Here is a 16970-nt window from a genome sequence, read left to right on the forward strand (position 1 = left end):
GTCCAATTCCTGCCCTGATCCCTATGCTGTGTATCCCCACCACCCAGCCACCCTCCCCAGGGCCCCACAGTGCACCTTCAGCTATCAGAGCAACCACGCCAGGACGAGCCTCGCTCCTGGGTACTGAGACCAGCCCCCTTCTGGAAGAACAGGCTTTCACATCTCACACCTCACCTCCAGAGACCAGAGCATTACCTGCCAATCATAGCTTTTAGTCCAACTCAGGCATCCTTCTAGGCCTGCCACAGATGAACATAAGCAGCAAGAGAAGCTAAGGAGGAATGCAGGCAGTAAAATGACTCCATCGGGATTTCCTCACAAGTGCAGTGATAATCAACTTACAAACACCCTTCTCATTTACTCAGCTCCAACAGCCTGGCTTGTAGATCCAGTTCTCAGTCCTTAACTCAGCTTTCTGATTACAATTATGGGACTATTATGCATTAATGTGCTAACAAATTTACTCTATTTAATAAATTAGATTCTGAGAATTAAGGTTGTTTTTGCACCTTCTCTCATTCTTTTCTATGACTACCTAAATAAATAAATAAACAAATAAATAAATAAAATGTTGTTAAAAATCTAACCAGACAGTAGACTTCCCAACGACACTTATTGTTAAAAATTATTCTAAGAACTCTGGAATGAAAAAACCCCAAACATTTCAAAGTACACCTCGAGTTCACACTTTCCAAGCAGGTTTTTTTTCTTATAATATTGGCACATTTTGCAATGCAGTCACCTTCCCTCCTTCCTTGCATGACAAATTCCCCTTACAGAGATAACAACAAAATGGGGGAAAGAAAAAAAAGAGTGCCACACATTTTGAACATTACCAGTGTAACTCTGTTGACTACAGAAGTATACACAATTTTGAAAAGTGGGCAAACAAAAGTACTCTGGTCAAAGATAGTTTTATATGTGCTAGATACAATAATTCTGTAAGAAACTGCTTACGAAAGAAAACATCCCATCTTGAGTTTTGTGAGAACACAGAGCCACCTGAAGAACACAGTCTACACAAAAGGTTGATTTTGTTCCAATTTCCCTCCCTTAATACATCCTAAAAGGCATCAGGGAAATCAACATAACTGTACAAGCAGCAAAAATTTATTTTTCTACAAAACATAGGTGCCAACATATCAGAAAGCACTACTCAGCCCCCACTATCTTGTTAGATCTTCTGTAATGAAAAAAAGGAAGAAAACACAAGAAGCAGAGAGGAAGTTTCATTGTTCTTGTGGCTTCGACATTTGGTGCCGTGAACGTGACAAGCTCTCAAGCCTCACTCCACGGCACCGCCTGCCCCAGGCCTCTGAACCAAAATGTTACTTTGCTTCAATTAAAACAATCAAACCGAGACCAAAGAGAACAAGCAAATAAATAGCGCAAACTTGTTTACGTTTCTGGCTCTGCCCTCACAGTATGAAATAAAGTCTCTTCAAACACCAACTACATTAATTTGAAAAACAATAATATTTTCCTTTCTCCCTCCTATCTCAAAGTAGCATGAGTTTTTCAAAGTTCTAAATAAAATAAACGAAGGCATTTCCTGTATGTATTTAGTTAATTATTAAACCGATTCTAAGCATGATAGTCACCACCACTATTCCAGGATGAATCTGGGAAAACACACTTCTAGCAAACTGCCAGTGCACTGCAGTAATGACTGATCATATGCATCCTCTCGAGCCTGCCCTTAACTTTGGAGGCAAATTTCTAAAGAGATGACAACCAGCACTCCTATACAAAAATTCAAACATTTAATTTTAGCTTCTTTTTTTGTGGTCCAGGATTAGCATTACTGCTGTGATTGAAGGAGAAACGCTGGGCTTAATGCTGTGTATGAGGGGAAAATAAAGTCAACAAGCCTGCAATAACTTCCCAAGCAGGGGACACCGCATACTGTCTTCACTTTGTTACAAGTAACTACCAGTAACCTTTTTGAGGGGGATATTATTAGTTAATTAATCTGCAATATTAAATGCTGTCCTCCCAAGGTTAAAAGAAAGGTAAATACTGCCGAGATATTTAATGACATCATCATGCATAACCATGAGATAAATACGAGGTCTGAAGATTAACTGAATGTCATTCTGTTTACATGAGCATGTACTTGTAAAGAAAACTATTAAGATTAGAGAATAGAGAAAGTTACATAACTACTACCAATATTTCAGTGTGTTTTGTCTACTCAAGCTCTTGGTCAGAAAGAGAAGGCTTTACTGCAAAAATCTCTCACTCTGACATACTTTGTACTTTTTTCATGTGCATATAAATTACTGAATACTGAATAGTAATTACTGCAATGAAAAAGACACTCCCAGGCTCCACCTCCTCTTGTCAGTGGGAAAATATAGATGGGTCTGTGTATTATTCTGGATGCCAGAAAACTTGCTTACAAAAATATTTCCTGTGCACTAAGATATATTTAGCCTCATAAACCCATAAAACTGTCACAGGCAACCACAAGTACACCTGTAGCCATTAAAATGGGGGAGGGGAACAACAGAAACTGCAGACTCGAATTTACATTATTTCTTTGTAATTGTTAATTAGAAACATTATTTTCAAACTCTCTTTCTCAAACAGAAATAAACTGTTCCTCCAACTCCCCCAAACCAAGACCCCCGAGACCCCCTGCACCCCCAACATCCAGACACCTATGATGCACACAGGAGCACACATATGCAAAGAGAAAGCACTAACAATGAAGTCACAGCACTTCAGAAACACACCTTGTCATCTTCCAGTCCTTGCAGATGAAGGCAGATCTTATTAGTTTTTCTCCGTCTTCAGATAAAGATGAAGATAAATCCCCCACTCATCACACTGGTTTTTTTATTAAAAACAGGAGGGGAAAAAAAAAAAGAAAAAGACAAAAAAAAAAAGAAAAAGAAAAAGAAAAAAAAACCCAGACGATTACCAGTAAATTTACAGCTTTAAAAATATCAGCTCTCCATTATCCCAAACCTGTGTTATGTCTTGATGTAAACCAAAGCACATGCTGAGTGAGGACGTGCGCACACAGCAGCTTATCATCTCTGTCATCTGCTTCTAATGACAGCTGACAAACTGGCCACGCTAATCCTTCCCTAACTGCTGATCAGAGAGATCCCCCTTTGACAATCCAGCATGGTGGAGTACTCGAAAATTCCTCCTGCTTCTGTTCTGTTGCTGCTCTAAAAAGCAGTTTCCTTTTCATTGAGATAATAGCCTTTTCTGCAGTCACGTGGCACCCGGGCTACATTAGCAGAGCTTGATGGTAACAGAGTAACTCCCCTCCCTCCGGTCTGCTGATTTTAAGTGTACGACTCCTGGAGAAACCCAAACCTGGCACACTTGAAATCATTTTGCATCTTCCTCTATCGAAGGGCAAATTGTGCTGTCGATGTGGAGGAGGAATATAAGGGCTCTCTCTACTTCTTGCACCAAAACTAATTAGAGAATCCATTTTTAAACAGTGTCTTTGTTGGGGCATACACATTGGTCATAAACATGTCATATGAGACTAAACTGAATATTAAGCATGCTTAATACTGAGTATCTGGCAAGCTAGAATTATTCTTTTCCCCCTAGAGTACTTTAATTTTTTGCCTGTAATTTTAGTTCTGTTGCAATAAATACTCTTCTCTCAGCAACAACCTATGGCTCAAATCCCCCAGCATACAACTCTCCTGTAAATACAGAAAAAGCACAAATAACAAATGATCCGCACTACAAACTCCAGTGTCAGTGCTTCTATATATCAAGTGACATCATTTATCTTGCTTTAACTCAGTAGCACAACAAATATCTCATGCATTTTTTTAAACACGCTGTCAAGTGGGGAAATCTACCTAAGCTTCGGCTTCAGAGCTCCCTCCTAAATGCCAAATGTCAGGCGGGTTTGCACCTCACTACTCAGAAGTTTTCCTGCTTGTAAAAGGCAAAGTACACAGACAAGCATAATGCTCTGACCTGCCCTCACTGAAGTAGTTCACAGACTACAGAACAAGCCTTTCCTCTTCTGCATTAGCACCATTTCCCTATTACCTCAGCACACAGCATAAACATCCCCAATTTATTTCCCCCAGCTCTGTCCTCCTCTGACTGCACTGGACAGTGCAGCTGGGCACAGACCAGCATAGCCTTACCCAGACATTTCACTGTTGGCATTTGCAGACTATTTAAGAAAGCTGTGGATGAAGCACCGTAAAATAATTGTCAAGCCCACAGAACCACCTTTGCAGCTTTGTACCTGCTCTTTTCCTATATGATCAAGAAACAGAATTATCTCCTTTTGCTTTAGGGTAGATATTAGGTAAAAAGGTTCTTCCCCCCAAGGGTGGCTGGGCACAGGCTCCTCAATGAAGTGGTCACAGCACTGAGCCTGACAGAGTTCAAGGAGTGTTTGGACAATGCTCTTGGGCACAGAGGGTGCAAGGAGTGTTTGGACAATGCTCTTGGGTGTGACTGAGGGATGGTGCTGTGCAGGCCAGGAGTTGGACGTGGTGATTCTCGTGGGTCCTTCCCTGTGATTCCTTCTATTTCCATCTTATCCCAGTACACCACTTCATTCTCCATAAAGACAGCATTGATCATTAACTTATGGTTTCTCCAGGAAACCTGAGAACAGTTTTAGAGACCGTGGCTGTACTCATAGGAAAATAAAATGGAAATTGTGAAGAAACTGTGGCTGTCCTGTACATATAGTTTTTGCCAATGCTGCCTCATCACCCCTTCTATTTACCCCTCTCCCTAAAGACAGCTCTGCTCAGGAAGGCAGCCCTGCTCAAGGCTCTGGGGAAACCTGCTCCAACACTATGATCAACATTACGAGCTCAGGCCCAAAAAGCAGCTGAAAGTGAAATGGGAAAGAGGCCCCTTCTGGAGCAGTGTGGATCCTATTTTCTACTCTTCTATTTTCCATGCATAGAGGGAATCTGTGAGAAAGATCCTCAGTCCAGGAAAAAATAATCTGGTTCCATAAGGAGAATACATTCAGCAGAAAAACACATTCACTGTAAATTGAGGGGGTTTATTTTTCCCAGGCCTTTCTCAGTACCGTCCCTCCTTCTCAAAGCACTACACTGCATAAGGTAAGCAAAATGAACATTATTTGGAGTTACATACAACTTTCACCCCAATAGAAAAGGAACTGCTTTGCAATCTTAATTTTATCTCATTTGCATTTTCCATATGAATTCCTTATATAAGGAAGATGCATCAAGCATACAGGTCAAACTGGAAAATGATACTAATGGGACAAAACCTGAAGATTAGGGACAGCATCTCTGATATTCAAGAAAATATATTAACAGACAATCACCAGAAGGAAAATGAGCTTTCACAAGAATGTACACACACAAAACATTTCACTTATGAAGTAAAAATCTAAGGAAAACATAAAAAGTGGAAGCATCCCAATCAGATACCAAAGCTAGAACTAACTCACTAATATTTACAGGAATCATAAAATGAGAAATTTAAATTCAAAATAATATGGAGAGCACAAACACAATAATCACAGTGTTAAAGAGTTATGTGTAAGTAAAAAGGAGGTAAGAGAAAAGAGTCATTGTAGCAATAAAACAGGAGTTGAAGGCTGAAAAAGCAGTGAAAGTACACAGATGTTGTTAAAAAGATTGCTTAGTGAAGAACAGCATATAGATAAAACTAATGGAGAAGTGGAAACATTCCACTGCAATGTACAGATTAATTCTAGACAAAAGGGGAAAGGAGAAATGAGTGAAAAAATACTCCTGACAGAAAACACTGCTCTGAGTGGGAATAAGGGAACATGCAACAGCAAAAAAGGAAAGGCTCTTTGGCTTCATCAGGCATTGAATAAATGCTTCCAATGAAATGACAGAGTTGTTGCTACCTTTCAAATAGTTTCACATGCATCACACTCTCAATTTGGGGATGAGCAGGTGACATTTAAAACGAGTTCTAGCACTACAGACTTTTTCATGTTAGGATAAGTCACAGATCTTATACAGCAGAAGTTCACCTGAGTTTTCTCTAAGAAATATATCTCATTAATACTTCATTTTCTTTGCCCAGCTGCAGATGACTTTGCAACAGACATTGGGAAGATGCAGCTTCACTAAAACATTCATGTTTATGTTCAAATAATTGAAACTGATAAACAAAACACTGTCCTCATTGCATGCATTTCACCATTTTTTAAAGTTTGTCTTCTTTTTCTTCCTTTTTTTTTCCCTTAAGAAAGAGTGAATCAGGCAGACAGGACATACCACAACAATCTGGTGTTCTTTGCCCTTCTAACATATCCACACCTGAGACAAGGATGGTAAAGCCATCTCAAAACACCTGTTCAGTCTTTTTAATTCCAAAACATAACTTTTTTGTCCTACCTCTCACTCCCTATACCATGCCCAGGAGGATCCAACTCCACCCTCACAATCTCTACAGTCCTATCAGGCTGGAGCAGCCAAAGGGGTACCCAAATTGACAGCTATAGCAACAGCCCTCATCTGCAAAACAGCAAGACATTTCAAACTGTGTTTGTAAGAGTTTGCAAAGCTGACTCACCAGGCTTTGCTCAAGGCACGAGGCCACTGACTTTTAGGAAAGCTGACTGGGCAGCATCAAGTCTCACTCCTTGTGAGAAAGACTGGAAGGGCACTGCATCAGTATAGAGAACAACTAGAAATTATTAGGACTGACTGCTATGATGCACTCTAAGGATATTACTGCTCAGATAAAGAATTAAAACAGTGTAGTGATTTACAAGTGTTACATTTCAATAAATGTAGACACAAACATACAGTTTTCAAATATCAGATATTTTTTCCAAACTCCTCTAACTGAACATTACACAAAAACATTGGTTTTTCAAGTCAAAACTGAAAACCTGTTGACTTAAATGTCAATGACATGGACATTTCATCAGTTTAGAAACTCCTAATTGAAAACTAGGATTCCTCCTTTTACCAGCTGATGAAAAATAAATAGAATACTGGAGATCAATCTCGTTTTTCTGACCTTCACATCTCCTCTCGAAGGGCCCAGAAATTGTGTCACTGGAATTTGCTGCATTTGTCATTGCTCACTGTCAGTCCCTGTATTAGCAGTACAGGCACCTACAGGGCTGAGAACCTTTTCATTTCTGTCCATACGAGGGCAATGAAAAGACACTCCTTCCCCTCCCAACCTCTTAGATATTACTGTTGACTTCTCTCTTCATTTCATAAAATGTCCATGCTTCTTGAAGACAGCTCATCAAGGCTCTCATAACTCTCATACACATCCACTCAGAGCATTCCATCTGCAAGTATCTGCAACATCTAACTGGAGAATTCAGTACTGAGGTGTGTGCCATATATAGCAATTAAGTTCTGTATGGGCATGTCCACTGACAATTGTGTTCTTTTTAAGACAAGTTTGATGACTATGGTTAATTGAAATTTTTGAGTAATAGCTGATGAGGATTAATTTTTTCTTTTTTTTTTTTTTTTTAATCTCTACTGCTTCACTCCTTTGCCTTTAATTAAGAAGGAATACAAGAGAAGAAAAAGGGGTTCTTTCAGTGCAATCTGGAAATGGTCAGCTCCTGGCTCAGCTCTTTCTCCTCCTGGAGACTAAAAAAGGTTTTTCCCCCCTGCCTAGAGCAGAGCTCTGAAGCAGAGTGCTTGCCAGTGCTCTCTATGGGTTATACACAGAGAGGTGTTCTCTGGTAGAAATGGGCCTCAACCCACAGAGAGAAAAGTTCAAGACCATGAGTTGCTTCCATCCATGCTGAGAGTACATGAGAGGAACTCAGCAAAGGAAGTTCAGCAAGCAAAGAAAAGCAGAACCAGAATGGAAACACTAGAGCATAGGAAAAAAAAAATGTTGTATTAAGACACAATGTTACATAAATGTATTAACATCTAGTGCTACCATGCATTTTTAACAGAATGTAGCTAAATTACGAAGAGTCTGGGATTTTTTATAAAGAAATTATTTTATGCTCTACAGAATGTGCCTTCCAGTGAATATATTTTTAAAATCAGCTCAAACTCTTTATTTCACCTCATCTCAAAACAGAAGTACCTCTAAGGACTTTTAATATTAAAAGGCTCTCAAAATCTGCAGACTGACTACTGGCAAGATTCAATGGCTGAGATTTGAATTAGACAAAAGTTTTAACTAGATAAAAGTCAGGCAAGAAAATGTTTACTATTAAGAGCAAAAGAAAACCATACTTATTAATCCAAGGATAAGGTAGGTTTTCTTTCATGTACTCTTATCTACAAATAAAATATTTCTAAATGACATCATATGACTCAATCAAGGTAGAGGATTAAAGATAAAATAATTTGGTGAAATTTCAAGGTTTCTGATAACCAGGCAGGGCAGAACAGTGTAACACTCCAGCTGGCCATAACAGCAACAGTGTGTGAACTGAGCAGGATTTGATACATTGCCCGTGTTTCCCTTGAAACAGAAACTTGCTGCTGTGCATAATGCAAGTGGGACCTCTAACTTACAGTTCAGGATAAGGCAAATTATTCTCCCACAGCTGGAGATGAACACTCAGGCCTTTGCACCTAGATCTCCTTTTTAAGAGAAGACTAACATTTCCCAGGAAGTCACAAAAATCTCATGTCTCATGAATGTTCAACAGTCTTCTAATTGCTAGTAGCTTGCAGACATTGCCTTGCATTTGAAAAGCCAGTTCCCACAAGAAGCAAGCAGGAAATGCACTGAGACTGTATCTTGCAGATCCTGAAATTCTGGGCTTTCACATCTTTCCAAGAGACCTCAATGAAGAAAGGAGATGCTACTGATTACAACTAGTGTCACTTGTGAGAAACTTGAACACAGGGACAGCTGCTTTTTACAAATTTGAGAAGAAACAATTAGCTAATTTAATGTTGCATCATCCACTCTCATCAATTCTAACAAGCACCTGAAGCAGCACTCTGTGATGCTGAGGGGTGAACTGCGACAATGAACAGCAAACAGTGATGACTGCCCCCTTACCTTAACCACTCAGCATGTGGTACACAGAAAAACAGTCATGCTCCAAATTTTGGTATTATTAAACATCCAAAATATCAGTGAAGAGATGAGGTACAGAAGAGAAACTGAAGAAATTTAGGTTTTCTGTTAATAGATTTCAAGCAGTAATTTCCATCAGCATTAGACAGAACCACAAAACTTAACTGAGCCCAAGCACAAATACTCCTGAGAACTACAAGAACTGGCACTATTTGAGGAGAAAACCAAAAGCCACAGACTGCAGCCTACCAAACAAAAAGTGAAAGGAAATGCAGGAACAATTGAAATTAATTTGACTTACAATAAAATTATTCAATACTCTGCTACGAAATAAATATCAAGTTCAGGACAATTGTCAATGCTCATTTTTATAATGATGTAGATGTGACAAAATTGGCATTTAACTTGAGTACTGTGGAAATTCAGAAACTACAAATCCCACTTGTGAAAATAAAAGAGGAAAAAACACCACAACCTTTGTGACAACGCAACAGCAATGACTGAATGTAAGTTATTAAAGAATATTTAAAATAATGTAATTATATGTTCAACAGAAACCAGACCTGCTCACTTTAACCACAAAAGTGCAGGTTTGCTATAAGCAGAAGTAATAAAAAATGACATCTTTCAAGAATGTAAGACAATACTCATTTCATTTAAGTAAAGAAGCAATAGAATTTAGGTATGCAGGTAAATATTTGCAGCAGAAATAAGACAATTCTTACAGAGACTTAATTCTGAGCAGAAATGCTACACAATCTCAACCAAACCCCAGTGTGGTTAGCACTGAATATTTAAGTCTATGATAAGAGGAAACATGTCAGAACTTGGGTCTACAACTAACTCTTATAAAGTTCAACACACTGGATTCCAAAACAGGAATCTGTTTACAACTTTACTTTATGCTAGGTTTTCCCTAAAATCAACTGAAAAGTCAGTTCATATGTAAGACTGAAGGAAAAAGATCAGAAGCAGAATACTGCTTGATCATTTTAATCTGAAATTTAGAACATGTAGCAAATCCTGTTCCCTCCTGATGACTCCTACACACATTTACGTCACATTGTACATCAGTATGAAAAAGTCAAACACAATGTTTGAAAATAGATGGCAGACACATTACAACTGCTATCAACTGCAAACAGCAGGCCTGACAGATCTTCCCTCAATGTAAAATGAGTGACCCACACCATGTTTATACACAATATATTTTCCAGAAAAGCAATCTCAATAGTATTATTTTAATGAAGATATCAACAATACAGGCAGCGCATTTCATTTTCTCAAAGACTGCATTTGAGCATGTTATATTGAAGCACAAGAAGATACAAGGTCTGTAAATGAGGAGAAAAGTCAAGTTTGGAATGGGTATTTCATTGCCTTCCTTTTGGCAAAGAGATTCCCATTTTATCTTTCAAACACATGGCTATCATGACTCATCTTGAAAAAGCAGTGCTTGACAGTTTACAGGATTATTTCTTAAAATCATTAGCAAATAACCTTTAATATGAGGCTTATGAGTAATTTAGATTTCTACAAATTGCCAGTCCCAGGTTCTTAAGAAGCTATGTTTTCTAAGCTCCAAGTTAATAATGTAATAATATATAATATTGTTTAAGCCATTTGTCTTGAGTGAAGCAAATATCCTTTTGAGAAGAAATTAGCCAAGTTTAAATTAACTGTCCTTTCTGCTGTGCAATTTCTTCCCCAAAACTAAGGAGAAAATAGGGCATGTAACATATCAAGATAAAAAGAGCTCAAAGAAAATATTTTGTTGGCAGTTTTTAACAGCAGTATGGCAAAGACAGAGACAATTTGAAATAATCTGGACATAAAGTCATATTTTGCCTTCAAAAAGCCAGAAATGCAATCACAATCCAGTCAAAGCAACTGTGAGAGAACTGATGTGCTCTGTTTCCAAATTACACCTCCACCTGAGAAGCAGGATGCCCCAACAGGTTAACTTAAACTCCAAGTACATGGCCACTACCATTGTCCAAAGGCAAATCAGCTTTACTTGCTAAGCAATATTTCAAGACCATCTTTTGACTTCATTTTGTGATGTGCATTTTGATCAACCGCTTTGCAGATGACACTGCAGTGCTAATTTTGAATGATAAAGCTACGTAGAGTCCTGGACATGTGAAGACTGATTTTCTCTGTACTGCATGTGACCAGCAGGTCAAGGGAGGTGATTCTCCCCTTCTACTCTCCTCTTGTACAGAACCTGGAGTTCTGTACCCAGCTCTGTGGCCTCCAACATAGAAAGGAGATGGATCTGATGGAGTGAGCCCAGAGGAGGACCACAAAAGATGATCAGAGCTTTGGAGTGCCTCTCCTATAAAGACACAGAGAGCTGGGGTTGCTCAGCCTGGAGAAGTCCCCAGGAAGCCTTACAGAACCTTCCAGCACCTAAAGGGGAAGGACTCTGTACAAGGGCATGAAGTGACAGCACAAGAGGAAATCCACTGTCCTTACCTGAAAGAGGGTAAATTCAGATTAGATATTGGGAAGAAATTCTTTACTATGAGAGATGCTGGAACAGACTGCTCAGAGAAGTTGTGGATGCCCTATCCCTGAAGGTGTCCAAGGACAGGATGGATGGAGCTTTGAGCAACCTAGTCTAGTGGAAGGCTTCTCTGTCCATGCAGGGGAGTTGGAACAAGATGATCTGTAAAGTCACTTTCAACCAAAACCATTCCGTGATTCCACAATGCTATGGGAGTTGTGGGGTTTAGATACTATTATTTTGGAATAGCTACACAGACACTCTGATAACCACTCATATTTTTGAAAATGAGTGGTTCTAACTTAGCAGAGCCAAAGTTCAGGGACAATCACTCTACTCCCAGAAGAGAGCCTGAAAGGAGTGGATACAATGAAATTTAAGTGAACTCAGGCCATGAATTAACACTAAAGGGAGCTTTGTTCTCAAACTGGTGTCATTCTCTTGATAAGTATGTGTGACACTGAATTTGCTTGCTGATGTTACCATTCAAAAAAAGCTAAGGAGTTAGGGGGCTGCTGAAGGATTTTTTTCCCTTGAAAGGCTTTTGGAAAAAAAATCCCACATTTTTCACTTCATTTTATATGGGAGGGGGTGCAATGTACAATGATGGCCATCCAGAAACATAAGCCCTTCCAGATCAAGAGGAACAGACATCCACAGTAAAATAGATTTTACAAACAATGTAGAGAACCAATAAAAAAGGCTAATCCATGTCCCTATCAGCCAAGAGATGCAATTTCTTAAATTTCTTAAATTACCTGCTGCTTGGAGACTTTGGATTTAATGCAATTCTGAATACACTGGCTGTCAGTACTACATAAATGCACATCAGTAGGCACTGAGGGGCACATGTGAGAGCACTTTTTGAGAGGAGCAACAGTGGAGAGCCCCCAGTGGAAGCAATGTAATGGTGTGTTGGAAATTAAGTAACAGGGCCAATTAAAATACCTCAACTTTAGAAAACCAGGTAATATGAGACTACAGCTCCTGTCTGCAGTGCTGTTCTTTTCTACAAAAGTGTGATTTTTAAAAAAATCCTGTGGTTTCAATATAATTTTATGATTTGAAATAGTTCATAATACAAGGGGAAAAAACAGCAAAGGAAGCAGTGAGCTGAGTATCCTGTACATAACACTGACACTAACATTTGTATTTGCAATGGAGATTACTGAGATGGATAAGAAGAAAGAAGCGACAAAGTTCCCATTTAGGATTCAGGTTCTTAGGAAGTTTCCATGACACAGTATTCCTGCAACTCTTAATACATCACACTCAATATCTGTGCTGTATATAAATTAGATTAATTACTTTTATAAATATAGAGCCTGCAGTACCTCAGTGTTCTTAAGAGTCAGAGTGGTGGGTAGATAAGAAAAACCAGACTAGCCAAGACATCAGATTCTACAGGTGTGAGGTGGGCTAGATGAAAATATCCAATAAATACAAAGACCATGCAAAACAATGCCTAAAGTGTAATGGAAGAGAACCAATAAGGAAGGCAACATAAAGGGAAATACTTCCAAGCAGATGGCTCCTTTTAACCAGGCACTATGGTCCAAAAGTACAGTCTTCTAAAGGAAATGTATTGATATGTAGAAGTACTTCTTAAAAATTTTTCTGAAAAAGCTCCTACTTGGGAATAGCACTGCTTCCCTTCACCATCACAAACTGATTTCCAGTAACATCTTCCCAATCCTTCCAACTGACATAACTTCAGCTGTAGAACTGCCCTTTATCCAAAAGCGCAGCAGAGAACTTAACGTATCCAGGAGTCTGTAATCTCCAAGAGAAGTCTCAAAACCAGTGCAAGAACCCTCTTGCATCTGTTGTCAGCACTGGAAAGTCTGTGCCTATCCTAAAGAGCTAAAAGCTCTTTTGGATTTAGCTGGATACAAATCTGACCTAATATTTGGACTTGAATTAAAGGCCAAGCACTTGAGATTTATGCTAATGTCACAGATCTCATTTCTGGGTAATTTAAGTGTGCTCCACTGAAGACCATTCCTTATACTCTTTCAGAGGCCAAAACTGTTACAGAGAAACCAAATTATTAAAGTAGCATATGTCAGCAGGAACATGCACAGCAGTTCTGCAAAACCTGTGCTAGCTGCCTACTGATTTCCAAGCACAGTTGAGAATGTTCACATTGAAGTGTAAAGGCCTGTTCTTGCAACAAGCCCATTCTTGCTTTCTGCATGCTTTGTATCTTTACCTATATATACATATTCAAGATAAGCTATGCACACACACACACATATCATATGCCTAAATTAATAAAATATATAATGTAAACACTAAGCAGAGAACACAACTCTTTTGATGACAAGTAGGACCTACAACAAATTCTAGGAAAGAAGAAAAGAAAAATCAGTTTCTTTTAAAGCACACTGCTGCTATGTCAATTAGGAAACAAATGGCTACAAGCACTAGCAGTAATCTCTTACCCTGTAGTAACTTTACCATGATTTTGATGCCATGAAACCCAATATTTGCCTCAGCTATGACTTTTTTTTTTTGGTCACATATTCATTCTTTTTTTTTTTGAAATGTTTATTATTTTGAAAACTACATTTGTACCTCTCAGACAAAGCTGGGTATTAACAGTTGAAACCAATTCCTCGGAGAAGCCAATGTTTTAATATTATTACACACTCACACACATAAAACTATATTAGATTTCATACAATGAACACTTTTTTAGGTAGAGCTATGAAGGTATGACTTTTATTCTCAGGAGAAAAAGGAACAGACAAGATATCCATAACCTTACAGTCTGCATGCTGTGCATGTCATGTAGCAATAAATAATTCATATTTTGACCTTATGGGATACCTTTTACTCATGGATTTCAAAGAGCTTTTGCAATGGTGGATATATGTTTTATTATCGGAAGTTTATAGATCTCAGGATGAAGAGAGACATAAAATTACCTATTCAAGGTCATTTAGTAAGCCAGGTATATTGAAGTGGGTAGTATCAGGCATTCTGCCTTTTTGGTCCAAGTTGCAACTTATAGGGACACTACAAGTATCCAGATATTGCCTTAAACTTCAATGAAACCTGCAAGAAAGTATGATGGATGCTATCTCTGTAAAAATACAGAAATTCTCAAAATATTCCTGGGTGAGAAAGGAAAAAAAATTACCACCTCTAGGTATGTGGTAGCAGGATAGTACAAGAATTCTCCAGAATAATCTTATGCAAGCATTCTGGAAAGGGCATTGGATTCACAGGCAGAGCTGTCAGGATCTGCTAAAGAGGGATGAAAACAAAGCTGTCTTCCTCCACAATGAGATTTTCTTGGAGACTATACCAGTTACCAGAATGAACCTGAAGAAAGCAGAAGCAGTTCTACAATAAAAATTATATACAGAGGTGAACAGTAGAAAATAATATATTTTAGAAAGACTGATTCTGTTTCCAGCAACTTTCCCAGAAGATACACTACCAGCACTTAAGGTATGTAAACCAGAACTAAACACATTAACTATTCCAGTAAATGTTCTTTTTATTTTCATTTGCTAAAAAAAAAAAAAAAAAAAAAGGCATTTCCCCTAATGTCAATAATTAACTCCTGAAAAACACTTTAAACAAAAAATAAATATGCAAAAAGCTTTGTATAGAAAACAACTCCAAACTGATATATAAATATGAGAACATTTGTGAGAACATAGCACTGTAAAGACAGTTTGCTAGTTAACACCACAGCAATAATGCTTTGGATTAAATTCTTAAGTCTTGCAATTCTCTGAACTGCCTTACCTAACATTAAGTACAGGGCTCCATTCATGGTCTTAACTGTAAAGATTATGTGCAAGTGCGTTCTTGGAGTAAGCTTGGAATGTTTTTTACTTTTCAGGATGGAGTCCTTGTGTTGTCTCAGACTGCTGAGAACTTAGAAGCATATAACATGCATAAATAATCTGTTCAGCTGCCCTCTGAAGTGTAGCAGTAGCAGGACCCAAGGTCCTTACATGTTAGCCAAGAAAGATAACAAAGAAATAAGCCTTGGGTTGTTTCTTTGTATTGCTTGTGTTTGTTTCTTTTTCCCCAAAGAAAGAAGGTACTATAATCTGCCACAGAGGGAGCTTACTGTGTTCTAATAACAGAGATGTTTAAACAAACCAAAGATTTATATTTTACAGGGGGAAAAAATTATCATCACTGTTATCACTACTGGCTTATAACAATTGGTAGCAAAACACTATTTCATAAAAGGTCAGCATTTCAAAGATAGATTTAACTAACACCACCACTGAAATGTTCCTTTACATAAAATTAGGTTTCAAAAAGAAAAAAGAAATAACAAAAACACACACTCCTTATTTTATATGTACCAAAATGATGTAAACCCAAAACCTAGTGACAGGCAAATCAAACTACCATCATAGGGAGAAGAAAATCCTATCCTGACTTGTCTATGCAATCAGAATGAAATGGAGTTTAAGGATATCTAGCATGCACTAAGAAAAGACAGATTTGCCAGAATTTTCCTGGGATTAATTAAAGTGGAATCATTTGAAATCCTTCTCTTCTTTCCAAGCCTCTCCAAGCTGAATTTACTCCATTTAGATAACAAATGCAAAGTAGGCAGGAAGGCATGTGCTATTTTCAAATCAGAAAAGCAATCTGGTTTGGAGAAGGGAATTTTTTAAGCTTTCAAAATACAAAACCATTCAGAAGACCAAACAAAATACGTTCCTCAATTCCTTCGTGCGAGTGGAGTCCTTCAGACAGACAACGAAATGTGCCCCTCATGAATAATTTCCTGCACTCAAAAGTCTTGATGTTCATGCCCAACTGCAAAAATATTTGATGTAGCAGAGAGATAAGCAGTGCTTCTTGTTGGAGCTGAAGTCTCTGATTCCCCTACCTTACAGCTGGTGTGTAAACAGGAGTATCAGCATTGAGGACTGGGATAAGCACAAGCCTCCGTGCAAAAGGTGACCATTAGTGCACACTGCACGTGTTCAATCACAATTTGCCCCGTACCTTCTCCGTATTTAAGCTCCTTACCTTTTTTTTCATCATTACTTTCACCACCTGTGCTTAAGCAGAAATTATTATAAGCTTATTAGCTGTAAGTGGTCACGTCCACAAACATGGGGAAGGGTTGGTGCTTGGTGCCAATCAGCTTTCACTAATCTTCACCCTACCAGTGATCCCACTGCTCCTCAGGATTCACTGTCAGGAGGTCAAACTGCTCCCTGAGCCAACAGGGGCACAAAGATCATGTTCCTGGCTCCCTCTCTTCTGCTGAAGGCATGTATCGACCTAACTCCCATGTCTTATGGAAAATGAATGTGTCCAGTTACTTCTTTGATTTTGAAGGTATTTGTTATGTCACAGATATTGTGCAAAGCCAGAAATCTTCACAGCTTAAGTGAGGAGAAGAGAAAATCTCAGAAGATCTACTGAGTTCCTCACGCATTTACAAATGAAGTGTATCAAACTCAACACTTCAGTG

General features: G+C 38.5%; 1 protein-coding gene across 5 annotated transcripts in view; it reads right to left on the bottom strand.

Annotated features, from left to right (window-relative positions):
* Positions 1-16970, bottom strand: part of NCOA2 (nuclear receptor coactivator 2) — a 187810-nt gene that overhangs the window by 86962 nt on the left and 83878 nt on the right. The window contains exon 1 of one of the 5 annotated variants that reach the window (XM_018910979.3): positions 2739-3234. The exons of the other annotated variants lie outside the window; for them this stretch is intronic. The gene's annotated coding sequence lies outside the window, so the exon portion shown is untranslated. Of the gene's footprint in view, positions 1-2738; positions 3235-16970 lie in introns of those variants that run through there. 5 annotated transcript variants of the gene reach the window in all.

This window comes from Serinus canaria, chromosome 2 (assembly GCF_022539315.1).
Source record: "Serinus canaria isolate serCan28SL12 chromosome 2, serCan2020, whole genome shotgun sequence".
NCBI classification, from domain to species: domain Eukaryota; kingdom Metazoa; phylum Chordata; class Aves; order Passeriformes; family Fringillidae; genus Serinus; species Serinus canaria.